The sequence below is a fragment of the Phyllostomus hastatus genome, unplaced genomic scaffold (genome assembly GCF_019186645.2).
Source record: "Phyllostomus hastatus isolate PE091 unplaced genomic scaffold, TTU_PhHast_1.1 phas_contig_16, whole genome shotgun sequence".
In the NCBI taxonomy this organism is placed as follows: Eukaryota; Metazoa; Chordata; class Mammalia; order Chiroptera; family Phyllostomidae; genus Phyllostomus; species Phyllostomus hastatus.
In genome coordinates, this window is record NW_025333643.1 from 17,123,877 (window position 1) to 17,139,827 (window position 15,951).

The 15,951-nt window shown below is 38.2% G+C and overlaps 1 protein-coding gene across 7 annotated transcripts in view; it reads right to left on the bottom strand.

The window, feature by feature from the left end:
- Positions 1–15,951, bottom strand: part of FHIT (fragile histidine triad diadenosine triphosphatase) — a 1,461,545-nt gene that overhangs the window by 723,346 nt on the left and 722,248 nt on the right. The window lies entirely within an intron of this gene.

Here is a 15,951-nt window from a genome sequence, read left to right on the forward strand (position 1 = left end):
CAATTACCAGAGGCAGAGGTCGCCAAGTTAATACAGTAACACAATGATTTCCCCAAGAAATAATGTGTTTCTTTTGAAATTTGGGGTTTAAATTCAATTTAATCACTCCACATTACCTATGTAGAAATTGTTTTGGTAAGAATTGTCTACAAGTGTGTTAATATATATTCTATTTCAAAAAAGACATCAAATAATTCTTGTGGTTCAGTGATCTTCTTTAAGAGAGATATGTCAAACTATTTTTAAAAATTTGTCAGCAGTCTTAAAAGAAATTTCAAATAACCATAAATCAATGTTAGAGTTTACAGTACATGAGACACTCTAGATAGATATTTGATAATAGAAGGATAGGAGGCAGAGGAATGGTTTCACCTAATACAGTAATAAAAAAACTGACAAGACACATGCCCTTAAGGCTTATCAAGGAGCAAGATGAGAATGCTGTTGACAAAGTAAAACCTCACAGTTGCCAGTAACTGGCTCTACTTGAAATAAAGAGCTAGAGATTTAAGTGGGAACACCATCTGATTTAAGCCTTTGTGTATAATGTATTGCCCTGGATAAAGATGTGTACAGGGAAGATAGGAAAATCACCAAATTACTCCCATTCCATTTGTCATTTCCAATGTCTTCTAATATTCATGAGAGTTCATCTGCAGCACAAAGCAAAAGAGCCACAACAGATTCTCTTGATCATGGATGTTGAAGGTTCTTGGAGACTATTGTCCTGTTGGGGCATCTAGCTTAAGGCGTAAGGATCTCCCCACCATGTAGGTAGCCAGAGAATATGAAAGTGGCTTTAGTATGATGCTGAAGGAAGGCCATGTGATGCTGACCTAAGTTCCTCTAGGACTGTGACTGACTAAATGGCGAGTCCCTGCTGAGAAGGCTCTAGACTCTTCTGCAGCATGCCTGCACTGTGGGTGTGATTACTGAGAGTGAATATCCAGGTCTCCAAATGATGGGGTTGTGATAAGACTTTGGAACATGGCAACTTAACCAACTACTTGATTTTCACAATTATCTACTTTTAAGATTGAGTAACACACACATACACACATACAAAAGTTTAAGCCTAAAAACAAACAATAAATGTTAATATCTTTAGCTTGGTGGATAATATCAAATGGTTTCAACTAATGGCAAAGGAAAAAGGAAGGAAGGAAGGAAGGAAGGAAGGAAGGAAGGAAGGAAGGAAGGAAGGAAGGGAGGGAACCTGTATATGGCTGGCACTGTGCCAAGGATATTACATGACAGGCATTCATCTTTGCAACTCTTCAAGGAAAATACTGTCATAAGCCTCATTTTTATAGATGAGAAAAGTAAGGCACAGAGTGGTTTAGCAATTCACTCAAGGGAGTAGGTAGTAGAGAGGCAACCCAAAACTAGGTCTTCAAACTCCACATCATAAGTTCAACCACATGGCTTTACTGGCCTCCTGAGCTTCACTGATCATCTTAATATTTAGCTGTTCCCTGTACTTTAATAATGTGATTATGGATTATAGACATGTGCCTTTCCTAGCTGTCCTTAAATTCTGAGATCAATATAAAATTAATGACATCCCAGGAGCTATGATTCTTCCTAGCACATTTTTCTAAGAACATGGTTTATGAAATCTTTCTATCTAGTTGAAAAGTATTTATGTACTAAGTCTTGCCAGGAAGTTCATTCAATGGGGCTATTACTCCCTGACCATGTAAATTGCTGTAAGGTCTAAGAAGCCTTCATTCCAACCAGTCCTTTACCTCCAAGTAATTAAGAAGTAGCTTAGTACAATTGGAAAATGAGGCACTCGTTTATTCACTTTCACAAGTTACTAGGCTGCATAAAGTGCAGTCACTTAATACAAAAAGGGTGGGAAATTACCTAACTGGTGGGATTTACCTCCCTCCATGCTGTTTCAAAGTACACATTAGTGTTTGACTAAGTATCTTTGAGCACATACAAACCTGAGCTGATTATCCAGAAACTCCACACTTAAATCTGCATTCCAACGAGCATTTCTAAGCACTAGAAGAAGGAGATCTGGCCTCCAAGCTGCAGGTCAGCATCCTGTCCCTGTCTTTTCTCATAGCTGTGCAACCATCAGCAAAACACACTGTGAGCTTCAGTTTCCTCCTTAATATGAGGAAGGTGCGTACATGCTTCATAATGTTCTTGTAAAGGTGGTACTTGTGAAAGTACTTCAAAAACTATGCAGATATAAGATCATATGTGTTTGCAGTTGCTCATATGGAAAATAATAAAATAATTAATAAAGAAGAATACAAGAATAAACTGTTTCACCATTTGTGTTTCACATACTCACAACTGTAAACCTACATTTGTACCGCCCTCTATATGAGATGTGTGTGTGTGATAAGTCACTAAAACACACACACAGCACCAAGGGCTAAACCATGCATATTATCCAGATGCCAAGGACTTTATAAGGACAGAAAGAAGAGAACAGACAGGAGAAGTCCACTAAGCTACCCCCGAGGAAGTGAGCCTGAGAGAAGATGCTGGGTTTCCATGGTGATGGAAAAGGGCAGAGCAGTTCAGGCAGAGAGAGGGAGAGAGGGAGAAGAGTACACAGGTTGGTTATAGAAGTGGGTCCTGGAGAGCCCCACTAATGAGCTCTGGGTAGGTGTGGAATTCTAGTAAGAAACACCAGCAGACAAAACTTACTCATAAAAAAAAATCATTTGCTATAGAAAATTTGTGTGCCAGGATCCTGCTTGATCCCTATAATAAACCAGTGAAGGTATGCTCCCAATATACTGATTAGGTACTAGAGGCTTTCAGCAAGTTATTAATTGCCAGGTCCAGATACAGGCCAGTGGCAGAGGCCAGGTTCAAACAGGGGCCTGTTGGACTCCAGGACCTGTGTTCCTTGACCACCTTGCTATGTTGTTGCCTTCTTTTTATTCCACATCAGGATATAAAACAGCACATCTATTGAGCTATATTTCTGTAGATGAGAACAACTTTGTGCTTAAATACATGGGAAAAACTCAAATGTTCACAGCACTATTTCCCTGCTGTGGGATCCTGTGTGGCTTTCTCAACACCCTTAAATAGTATATGATTTTTTAATAATCAGAAAGAGAAAACAATTTAAAAAATACAGTGCATCTGTATTTTTCCTCTGTAAGACAACTGTTACAGCAAAAGTATTCAGAACATCTGTGCAAATAAAATAGAAATAAGGGAGTCCAAAAGGAAATCTTATTTAAATATTATAAATTTGGTGTTTAATATTATAAGTATCTACAGTATATCAGGAAACAGCTGAAAACATTTGAGTGAACCTAGTCTAGTGAGAGATTAGACCTGAGGTTCATGGATGCAGTGGGAGATGGGAGGGGGCGGGGCACCATCGGAGGAGCTGTGGCTGCATTATTATAGGGCTCTTCCTAGGCTGGTAGTCCCACCCTAAAACTTTCACAGGGAAATCTAGTGAAAATTGTTGGTATAGAATCCACTATGCTGGTGGGAATAAGCAGTTAAACCTCAAATAACTTGGCTTGGAGAAAGCCTAGGAATCACTGATATGCAAAGAGTTAATCACTAGAGATGCAATTTAGATAAGACAGTATAGACAGAAGCAAAAGAAAAGCAGGAAGCTCAAAGCAACATCAGGGAGGTCCATGGTTGGACACTAGAAGGAAGATAAAAGAAAATGAAGGGCAGGGGAGAGGTGAGTGAGCCTGAAGTGTGTACGGGAGAGAATAAAAACATTCTGATAAAATGCTTATTTCTTAATAATAGAAGAGAACTTTAAACATAAAACTCTGCTAGTTTTAAAAGAAAGTTTTTTATAAAATCTGCAAATCTTCACCTGGATTTATAGAGACAATGAAGAAGCTGGCTTCCATTTAGCAATATGAGAAACATCATAATCTCACATTATTGGGAGGAGACCACAAACACTGTTTAAATGAGATTTATAAGTGAATAAAACTTCCAAATTAACTGTTTCCAATAGCTTAGAGTTAAAGTGGATACTTGTAATTTGTGGGGCCACATAGGAAACCTGACAAGCTCAGGTGAGGCCTCACAAACCCTGAGAACTAAAGTAACCACAAAGGATGAAACGGAATTAAAATATACTAAAAACAGGTCTTGGCTTGCATTCACTGCCTTAGGCTAGAATCTTCCTGCCACAAAAAGTCTATCTTTACCTCAATTGAGCCTGCCTATTGTCTCTTTGCATCTATGATAAATACCTTTGGAATGTCAGGTAACTGCCCTTTTTTCCAAATCCCTGGGGCACAACCACCACACTAGAGCAGAGACCAAAATCCCCTCATGTTATTGTTATCACGTTAATTGTTGACTGTTAACTATCCTGCACTCACCAAGTAAAAGAAGTTTTACTTCTCCAGTCAGTCCCAGAAGTCCCCTCCTCTTTGCTTTTTCCTGCCTCCCTAATCTCCCTCTGATGGATTTCTTGTGAACCCTTTATGCCTCCTCCTTTGATTTTAATGTATACAATAATGTGCAAATCTGCCATTTTCCCAAGCATTTTCTTAATCCATTGAGGTTTTGCTTCCTGGAAACTGTCATTCAGTTTGGCTCACATGAACTCAAAAATTTTTACAAAGTTTCAGCCTTTCTTACATTGACAATATTGAAATGTTTTGAAATAAACATTGGTAAAATAACAGTTAATTAAAAGTCCAATATGCTTTTATAAATGTTAAAAATATTTTCACAAAGTTTTATCTATCTGGCATGTTGAACTTAACATGAATTCAGTGCTCTCAGGGAAATAGCCAAGGTCAAGAAATCCTTATAATTTTGTATTTAGGGAAACACCCAAAACCACAAAGACCACTTGCCCTTGGATATTGTGATAAGACCCGACCTCCTCCCTTCCTCAAGGACTCCCTTATTTCATAAAACTACAACTTTTCTCCTTCCTTGAGACAGTCCTCAGTAATGATCATTTCCCCTGTTGCAAGCATCTGAATAAAATCATTTCTGGTGGCAAGGAATAAATAAGACCATATAACACATACTTTTTCAGAGCTCATTTCCAGATATATGTATGTGAAAGATCAGGTAAATAAAATTTCACAAAGGATACTAGTGATGAATTGATGACACTAGTGCCATATCTCTAAGAAACAAGTGTCTGTTGTGGCCACATACTAAACCTGACAATTCAGGGAAGCCTGGGTGGCAGCCTTATAAACTCAGAGACCTAAAGTAGCCCCATAGAATGATGTGAACGTAAAACTTCTTAACTAACAGCAGGCCATTGGCAGGTATATTTGGATGTTTCTTATGTTGACACTATGTAATATTTTACTTTGCATGAAGATAAAACTAGTTCAATTGAAAATGATTTCACATTTTTCATTTGATACCAAGGAAAACATTAAGCAAAGAAGCCTGACTCCCCAACAGGAGATGTTCCAAACATGGCACAACCCCACAAGGAGCTTGGGGCATTTCAGGAGAGTCAGCTTAGCCAATTCTAGCAAAGTAGAAAGAGAAAAATCACGATTTTGTAAGGAACAAAGTGTTTACCATAAAAATGGTAACACTGTGGACTTTAGACCCACATGGGACTCAGGGACCACTGAGGTCCAGATTTTAAGTTTCCTGAATCTCAAATACCAGGCACAGTTCAGTGGGGTAATCCCAATTGATGTTTTAAGACTTGTGATTTTTCTACAAGTTTATTTCACACAGAGGGAGATCATTATGGTCATTATGGGAAATATATGGTAATAGCAGGGTTTGACCAAATCATTGGAGAAGGCAGGGAGTAGGGAAAACCCTGCTCTGGCACAGAAGCTGCACTTCTCTGCCGAAGGAGGAAGGGTCAAAAGAAACCCCAAGGTGGTGGACTGAAATTACAACCAAAACCATGTGACAGCCTTCCCATACCCCAGGCTACTGTAAACAGAGACAACATGGCTTCATGCAACTGGGGAGCTCACGACCCAGCCAGGGAGAGCCTGTAGAGAACCTGCATGAGCAGTGAGGGCCGAACGCCGGCCCCCCGCCCCGCCTCGGCCCCCGGCAGACACTGAGCCCCTGCGCGCGATTGGGAAATTTATGCCCCCTTGCGCAAAATGGCAGCTGGAAGAGAGCCAAAGACCCTGGGGAGCTGACAAACATGGTGGACACTGGCACCCGTGATGGAAAACCCAGGTGCTCTGGCACACAGGGATTTCTGGGCGGAGCCTTTAAAACGGAACATCCTGAGAAAATAAAGTCTTTTCCTCTTCCGTGGCTAACTGGGTCCAGCTCAGGGAGCCTGAGCGTTCCTGAGACCAGTGGGACCCCAGAGGTTGTGTGGTCTGGGAATGTTCCTGGAGCCTCTTCCATCCAGACAGCAGCAGCAGCGCTGGTGGAGTTGCAAGGCCCTGCCTGAACAGACACACAGACAAACCAGCAAGTAGCCCTGGGGCGGGGGTGCGGGGGGGGGGGGGTGCGTAGGGATGGCACTGTGGGAGGGACTCAGGCGGGCACACACAGAATCCAAATATGGTACTTTTAAGTAGCACATTTTGAAATGGGTCTGGCTTGACAGAAGGAGACAGGATTATTAGTTTTGGGGTGTTTTAAAGGGAGCAGAGCTCTGAGGCAGAAACCTTCCAGTATTCCAAAATGTGTAGCCTTTAAGTAAACAACTTCTTTTCTTTTCCACCAAAATTCTGACTCCAGAGTTTTGACTTTAGGCAGCAAGTGGTTGAACCCCACTGACGATTCTGGGACAGCACTGACTGGTTCTGTAACAGTACCACACTTTATTTCTATACTTCTAACAGACATCTTATATAGGAAAGCCCAAATCTGGGGAGAAAATTGTTAACCATTTATCATTTTAGGTACTGCATAAGTAAATTTACACTTCAGTGTAGCAAGCACACTTGATTTTTTCAAAAGCAATAATTTGTACTATTAGAGTTGTATTTCCTAAGCATGATGCATTTGTTTTATCTCAAAAATCCTATTAGATTCCATTTGGCAGATGCAAAAGGTGGGACATGGAGAGGCCTTACTGTATGTCCAAGATAACTAACTTGGTGGAGAGTAAGTGGTAACTAGTGCGTTTTAAGGAAGGCTTCAACATGCAGCCTTATTATAGTTAAAGAACATCAGAGTCTGTATGAGGCCAGCAGAATGTGGCCAAATAAAGATATTTCAAGCATCCAGTTTAACTCATTTAAAACAATGATTAATAATTAACACATCAATCTTCCAAATGCCCATGGATAGTTCTAAAATGCTGGAGCTTTCTTGAAAGGTTTCTTCTCTGAGGCTGATTAGATATTCACTCCAAAATCTTGTTTATGTTATTAATTTGCTCAGCCACCCCTATCTTTGAAGAAGTGTAAATCTCTACTTGGTCCCTGAAGAGTTAGCACATATTTTTAAATAACATGGAATTGTTATATTTTTATAGGTTGCATTACTACTAGTATTAACTTCAAATAAAATAGTTTTAAAAATAAGGTACATTAAAAGTATGCAAATGTAGGTACCTTAAACAATGAAAGATATATCTAAACTTCGTATAAAGATCTGACTCCAAATTATGAAAAATGGTCAGTGAGTTATTTCCGTAGTTTTCATGAATGATTTGCAGCAACATCAAAGAATGTAAAGCAAAAGTTTACAAGTTTACAGTACAATCTGGAAACATCCTTTAGGAAAAGCTAAAATGAAATTTTAAAATTTGACACTTTGCTCTCTTATGATCCAAATTATAATAACAGTTGTGTGCATAACGATGCAATTATATGTTGTCATGAAAAGTTTAATTACTAGATGTCTGGACAGGATTTTTTTTTTTTTTAATCAAGTGCCTTGTAGAACTTCTATACCTGAATGCTTCTAACCTGGTTTTGCCATTCTTTTAATATAATCTATTTTCTATGGACACAGAGGAATGGTCTTTACTTTAAAATAGTTCCACAAAATTCTTTCACTTTACTTTGAAGCTCTTAAAGGCTAAGGACCATTTTCCCAGCATCCACTTTGCAGAGGGACTGAACTCATTCAATCATACTCTCCCGTGCTTGAATGGCACCTACGTGCCAGGAACCAGACTAGGATATCAGACAGACATGCAAGAGGGCACAGGATCTTACTGACCAACAAGGAGATTGTAAACAAACAGGGAACTGTACAACAGAGAGGCAACTCTGAGTCGTGTCTATGAACTCAAGTTCTACAGTCAAACACGTTTTAAATCTTAGATGTAACTTTAGGTAAATTACTTAAGCTTTCTAACCCAACCTCTTCCTCTTCTGGAAAAAGGGGGCAACGAAAGTCCTTACCTTAGAATTGTTGTGGGGATTCATGAGATGGTGATGCAAAGTTTTTAATCTAATGCCTGGCACACAGTATATACCCAATGATTATTAGCTGCCATAAAAATGATAATTATATTATTATTACCTTGTACATTAAAATAGTGCTGCAATGAGCTATGTAAAGGATGCTAATAAGCACCAAGGAAGAGCAATAAATCTTTCTGGAGTAGCTCAATCTGAATAGACAGAATTGCAAGGGAGAGAATGCTTAGATGGGTCATCCATATTGACAAGAAAAAAAAATAACTTGAATTAATAACTTGAATAATTTGTTCAAGAAAATCTTTCAAGAAAAGATGCCATGTTCACTTAAATGAGTATTTAATATTAAGAAAGTAGGCTGCAGCTACCGATCAAACTGGACCCCTAGCCATGCTACTGATTATCACCATCATTATTCATAAATTAATTTGCTGCATCACATCTTGGCATACAAATGCTCATTTGTTACAATTATCCCTTCAGTTTGACATGGAGAGAATGCAACCATAAAGCAACTTTTATTACCCTGGGAAGCTCCTCCAAATCATTAAAATTCCGAAGTGCTCCTCAGGCTGAAAGCTGATCAGACCTTCATCAAGGCCACATTCTATTAAATAAGCGGACTTGTGTTTGTTGTTCTTGCAGCACAGGTCCTCAAGTTCACAAACCCCACAGCACTGAAAGTCTATTTTTTAACCTAATTTAATGTTAAAGTCCCAAATGCATCATCTAAGAAGGGCCACTGTTCCCCACACTGGTCTTGAGCCCTTTCTAGGTATTTGTCACTGTGCTAAAATTGTTACATATATGATTGTATCTCCCACAATCTTTCCAGGAGGATGCTACTATTACACAGAGTTTGAAAAATAAGCAAACTGAGGCATAGTTAAGACACTCACATAAGTTTCATTTGTTGAAACACATGAGAACTGTGACTTACACCCAACTTTGAATTCAATGTCCTTAGCCACTATATTATAAAATATGCACCTTGGGAATATATTTTTTTCTTCTATTTTTTTAAGAACAATACTCATGTTGAAAATACAAATTAAGGTAGGGTGAGCACGAGGAAAGATAAGGTGAAGTGAAGGGGTGAATGGATGGAGAAAGGAAAAGGAAAGCAAATTATTCAGCCACGGCAGTCAGATATTGAAGAATTGGGTATGGCCCCAGTTAGGTTGGGTTTTCATGAAGATCAGACAGGACTCTCTTTTAACCAAAGACTGAACTCAGTTTTGAGTCAGGGCCATTCATTTACTATTAGAATTTGAGGTCTTGTTTTTTCCCCACTACTGAGCTTCGGGACCAGCAATCTTCTCTGGGGCCTTTAAAAGTGACTGGCTAGCCTTCCTGACAAAAAAGGATGAGAGCAACTTATCCATATCAAGCCTGAAGAACCAACCAACTGAACCAATTACAGATGAATACAGGATTGTTGTAAGAATTAAAATGAGATAATATTTTATTTAGGACAATGTAAGGCACATCATGGGCACTTAACATACATGTGCTCCATTACTGCAATAATTTTTATGGATAGTATCATGATTTCTAAAAGGAGTAATTAAACTAGTATGAGAGTATTTTATTTTAAAAAATCAAAACCAATTATTAGACAAACCTGTTTATCAAATGCAGCTTCAGTTAAATGCCATTAACATTTAGATAAACTGAGTCCAACAGTGATTGGACTCATGTAATGAACTGATTAATTTAAGTAGTCAATCCAAAACATACCCAATTCCTGTGCTCAAAGATAATGCCAGTGAGCCAGACTAACAGAAAGAATTGGTACATAAAGGGCTGCCAGACTCAATTCACATTTGATCAGATGCCCCTGGAAAATGTTGGTTCACAACTGGATTTGTACAACACAAGTTATACTTAAATATTTGTAAGTATAAATATTTAAAAGTATGTCTTCTTTACATATCATACAGCTCAGGGAAATAAGAAAAGATACACAACTTTCGGGTACCTCCAATGAGGGGGTGCCCAGGTCTTTGCTGAAGATGAAGAGCATTCACTTCACATCTTCCCTGTCACACTCAACCCTGCACATGTCTCAAGACCACAGCTAAATTGTTACTTCCCTTCCATGCTGACTTTAGACAGAACTGTCAGTTCTGCAAAGTCATACTTTGGGAAAATCTATGTCCCTTCTTAAAGACAATGTTAATTATGGAAGTAACCTATTTAGTCTCTTGACCCAAAGATTTCAGGCTTTATCTCCACTTCCCCATAATTCACTGTAGTATTGCAATTAAATTAATGACAGCAGCACCAGCAGGGAATCTTCTAAAACCCCTCTGGGCTTGTTCCTTTGATTAGACTAGATCAAGGAAGTTGCAGCTATTTGCAGGCAAATTAGAGGGGCTCCCCACATCCACACAGTCTTTTTTGCCAGTAGCACTAAAGATTGAAAGGTTTTATGGATTGACATCCTACCTGTATTCATCAGTGACGGTTTACATCTATGTTATTCTTTAAAAAGGTTTTTAATACAGCAAGAGGACCATGTGGATCAGGAGGCATGAAGGCATGCTTACACATTTCTGGTAAAGTTACCAGGCAGGTTTATGCATATCTGCTTTTTAACACACCCTGACAGTCAATTCCAGGCACCAATAACCAGTGCAGGAAATCACTGTCCTGATACTACAGGTCTTCAGGGTCACACAACATTTGGTTATGCCCTTCATGGTTTGAGGTCTAGGTTGCATTTTATTACATGTTAATCTTTGGTAGAAAGATATGCATTTGTTATCATATGTTTACCAGTCATTCTCAAATCTAGCTTCGTCAAAAGCACTTGGGCATTTTATATTAAAAGAATTTTTAAAAACAGCTTCCTAGGTTTCACCCCAGAGCTAATGATTAAGTGTCTATTAGGAATTGGGCCAACAAATCTGTAGTTTCCTAAAGGTGGAAAAGTAGTTCTAATAATGAACCAGTTCAAGGAATAATTGGCATATGCCATAATGCACAGGTACACTAATAAATAAATAACAATACTCAATCAACTTAAATGAGTAGGTTGGGGAAAGTCAGGTTGCCTGGGCTTAAAATCTCATTCTCTAAGAGCTAGTAGGGTAGATAAATAACAATCTCTGAGTCTCAATTTTCCTAACTTTTAAAATGAGTTAATAACAGCTAGCATAGATACATACATATAAAACACTTGGCACTGGGCCAGAATCATAGGAAGCTACTCATAAGTATAAGTGATTATTATTTTTTAACCAGATTCCAAAAATTCTAGAAAACAAAGTTTATTGTATAGCAGTAAAATTTTTTCACAAAACCAAGTAGCCTTTTTCCTCTCATTCAATTCTTTATACTTAATACCATCCTTCATCTGGATTAGACTGAACATGATGATTAGATCCTAATTAAAAATTGCATTACTTAATAATTTACTTAATTCTAAGACACCATCAATTTGCCAATAGCTTTTCTGGAATTAAAGGAAGAAAACATCTATGCAATGCTTGTAAACTGCATCCCAATTTCAGAAATGTTAAAATTGCAGGTGGGAGAATCGAATGCTATATAGAACCCAGGAAAACCTGTATTAAAAAGGCTACAAGTACCAACCACACAAGTCATTCTCCTGAGCTGCAATCAGCAGAAAAAGAATCCTTCAAAATACTCCTGAGTCAAATAGTTTGGAGAAGACTGCTATTATAGCCCAACTCCCAACACCACTCTTTTTGATGGTTCACAACATATATTCTTTCACACATTAAACAATCTAAAGGTTAAGCAGTCTTTCAACAGATACATCAGTTGAACTTGGCTTGGACTTTTTTACTTACCCTTTGGAAAATAACTCTATTTAGGATATATTTTGAGAAACATTAAAATAAGGCTGTTTCTTGGCTACACTAATTATGAAAATCTTTGTCCAAATAAATGTCTTGTTAAAATGCAAGGTCTTCCCTGGCTGGTGTGGCTCAGTGGATTGAGCACTGACCTGCAAACCAAAAAGGGTCACTGGTTTGATTCCCAGTCAGGGCCAATGCCTGGGATGCAGGCCAGGTACCCAGTAGGGGGTGCATGAGAAGCAACCACACATTGATGTCTCTCTCCCTCTTTCCCTCCTTTCCCCTCTCTAAAAATAAATAAAATATTTTTAAAAATGCAAGTTCTATAGAGAAAGGAGATTCATGTTCTTTTGACTAATGAAAAGGATCATAGCTTCCTTCCCAGGGAAATAAGACTTTTTTTTGTTTTTTTTTATTGTATTTTTTAAAAGAGCCATGAGAAAACAATGAGAGCCATTATTTTTCCTGAGAAACTTTGTAAGTTGAGGACATTATCGAATATTTATAATGCATGATAATTTGACAAATAGACTTTTTTCTTACAGGTTTTAAATATCCCCATAAACCTACCTTGGTAAAATAAATACATTCAATAAACATAGAGTATAGAGAGCTTTAATTTTACTGTGGGGCAGGAGGATCCATTTCTCCAAAACATGTATCATCCCATATGTGCTGTGATTTAGAATCCCCAAAGCATTAAAGTTTAAATTGTGAATCTACTGTTCTGAATTCATTGGAATTCTGATCCTATAGTAACTCTAAAATAAGTGCAGGCTAGAAGAAAAGTCTCTGTATTTCAAAGCCAGATGGCTTATATCAGCTAAATATTTTTTCTTTCCTTGTTCAGAAGAAAATTCCTGTTGGAAGTAGTGAATTAACTTAAGTAGATACAAATTTAAGAGATCTTTAGTCATCAATACCAAAATTAGGACTTATTTAAAGAAAATATGTTTTAATTTTGTTTAAAAATATAAAAATGAATATATATAACAACCTTGGCATAGAAAAGTTTTCTTAAGAAAATTCCCTCACCCAGGCCATTGTGGCTCAGTTGGTTGGAATGTTGCATGTTTGATCCCTGATCAGGGCACATATCCAGGTTGTGGGTTTGATTCCTGGCCCAGGTGCATATGAGAGGCAACCAATCAATGTTTTTCTCTCACATCAATATTTCTTTCTCTCCCTTCTTCTCCAAAACCAATGAAAAGAAAAAATGTCCTCAGGTGAAGATTAAAAAAGGAAAAAAAAAAAAACCCAGAAAAAAATTCCCCCAATGTTAAAAGAAAAAACAAAAAACTCTTCTCCACTCTATTGTGAAATCAATCAATCCTTCCCACTAAAAAGTGAGATATTTATTTGAACTACTTCTAGAAGCACCTAAATAAGGTCTGATTATTTATCAAATTGTCTGGTATTCAATATGCTATTCAATAGTGAGTCTTTATTATAATTCTTCTGAATAAAAAACAAAACAAAGAGTCCAGTTCTACTATTTCTTTTTTTATGTTGACACTATTACAGATGTCCCTCATTTTCCCTCTCCTACGCCCTCCTCCACTCAGAGTCCCCCCCACACATACCTTCACTGTATTATGTTGTCTGTATCCATAGGCTATGCATGTATGCATATATGTTCTTTGGCTGACCTACTATTTCTAATCTAGACTATATTATTCAACATTCTTCCACTTGGGATCTCTCTCCTATAGATGCAAATTTATAAAAATATACACAGAAAGACTCCCCAGCAGTCTCTGAAGACATTACCACATCATTCTGCTCAATAAAATCAAGCAACTAATAAAATGGATTGTAAATTTGTTCTCTTTGTCATATTTAACATCTCTTTTCTCAGGATGAAAGGCAGCAGCTCCACGGTAGCCTTAAGAAGCATTTTCTGTCACGGTGGGGTCTTCTCTCCGGCACTGCAAGAATTGTTCAGTATACATGACATGACCACTTCTAATTAATCCCTACTTGAGGTAAAAGAGTTGGAGACTTTTTCCTTTTGCAAGTTCACTCCAAATTTGCTGATTCTGCATTCAAAGTTAGTCCCTCACCTGACAGTCTTAGAAAACAAGCCATCATGAGTTAGGGCAAATGTCTGCAAGGGCAGTCAGGGGGAACAAAGAATGGGAGGCCCCGACCAAGCCCTAAGCCAGAGCACCTCCAGTTTGAACCAATTCAATAAACAGTTTCCACATAAGACTATAAGTGATAAAAAAGGGATGTGCAGCTTAAATATAAAAATCTGAAAACCACTAGTTTAGTGGAAGCATGACAAAGCTCACCCTCGCATCAAGTCAGGATCCTGGGTCAGATGCTCCATTTGCTGAGATGGTTCTTATACCTAATGGCCCAGAACAAAGTACCCTGTGTAGAGAGCACCCTGAATGCCTGATAACAACTACCATGTCTGTGCCAAGAGCACACCTCTAAATCCTATTACTGACTGAAGTACTGATTCAAACAGAGGTTGAGGCACTTATAGTTTGCCTAACACAGCACCAGCCTAGAGTAAATGTGTACCGGATGGGTGCCTAGAATAAAGTAGACATTGTGCCTGGAGCAGGGGACGTTGTTGAACCACAGTCATAGGCAGAAGTCAACAAGTCCCTGTCTATCTGGAGTTCACAGTCAATGGAAGGATAGTTATTAATCAATAATAAAATGTGTTACTACATAATTTTCTATACATTAGGCATCATTCTAATATCAATCATACCTGGAGGAATGAGGCACAGAAAAGGCACAGAGAGGACAAAAGGCTTCTAAGAGTCCAAGTTTGATTTGAGGCCCAGCTATATGGCTTGAGTTTCCAGTCTCCCAACAATCACATTGTACTCCCAAACATCATCACCAAACAAATGCAAAATGCAGCTGAGACCAGTCCTCAAAGGAGAGGCATGTGAGGATGAATGAGTCTATAATCTCTTGAGGATTTGACCTAGCCAGGAAGAACACCACTGTGGAAATGACATCTCAGCTAAGGGCTGAAGGAACTATTAGAAATAAAGGATGAACAAGCATCTGGGCAAAGCGTAGTGAGCACAGAGAACTAAAATTCAGCCCATCAGGACAGACAGCATGGGGGCCAGAGCATGGAAGTAGGCCAGAGAGAAAGGCATATCAGAGCCACGTTGGCGAGGGCCTTGTAGGCCACTGTAGGACTAATGGGAAGTCACTTCAGGGAGAACTCATGGCCATATGTGAGTTTGCAAAAGACCTCTCTGACTGCATCTACACACAACCAAAGAGAACCTTCTCACCACATCAGGAGTGACCAGGCACCATCTTCCCCTACAGACTGACCAATGATGATACTGTTCTGGATCATTCCATGTTTCCACTGTGTCTCCACAGCATGCCATGGACTGACCACCTGTGCACTGAACCTCACTGTGGTAGTTACTGCTCAGCTAATTACTACCCAAATTTTTGCATGTGAGACAATGCATTAACTCCTTAGATTTTTTAGCATATAAGTGTAACTTTGTGAATATAAAAGTTTAACAATACTACTACTCTCTTTCAAATTATTTTTTCATTTGTGGGTGGAAGAAGGAGACAGATATATCACATTATTGGATATCATGGGACATTTGTTCTCACTTAAAAGTATTCAAGTGTTATTTCCTGCAAATGCTGAGAAAAAAAATCTTGTTTTTCTAATCTCTTGAGAATCAGATTGGATTTTTAAAAATTTACAAATTAATGGAAAATGATATATCCTTGCTTATTTCCCTGAAAAGAAAATTTTTTTTCTTTTTTTTTGGTTTTTAAGAATTTAATCATATTTATATAGATTTCAC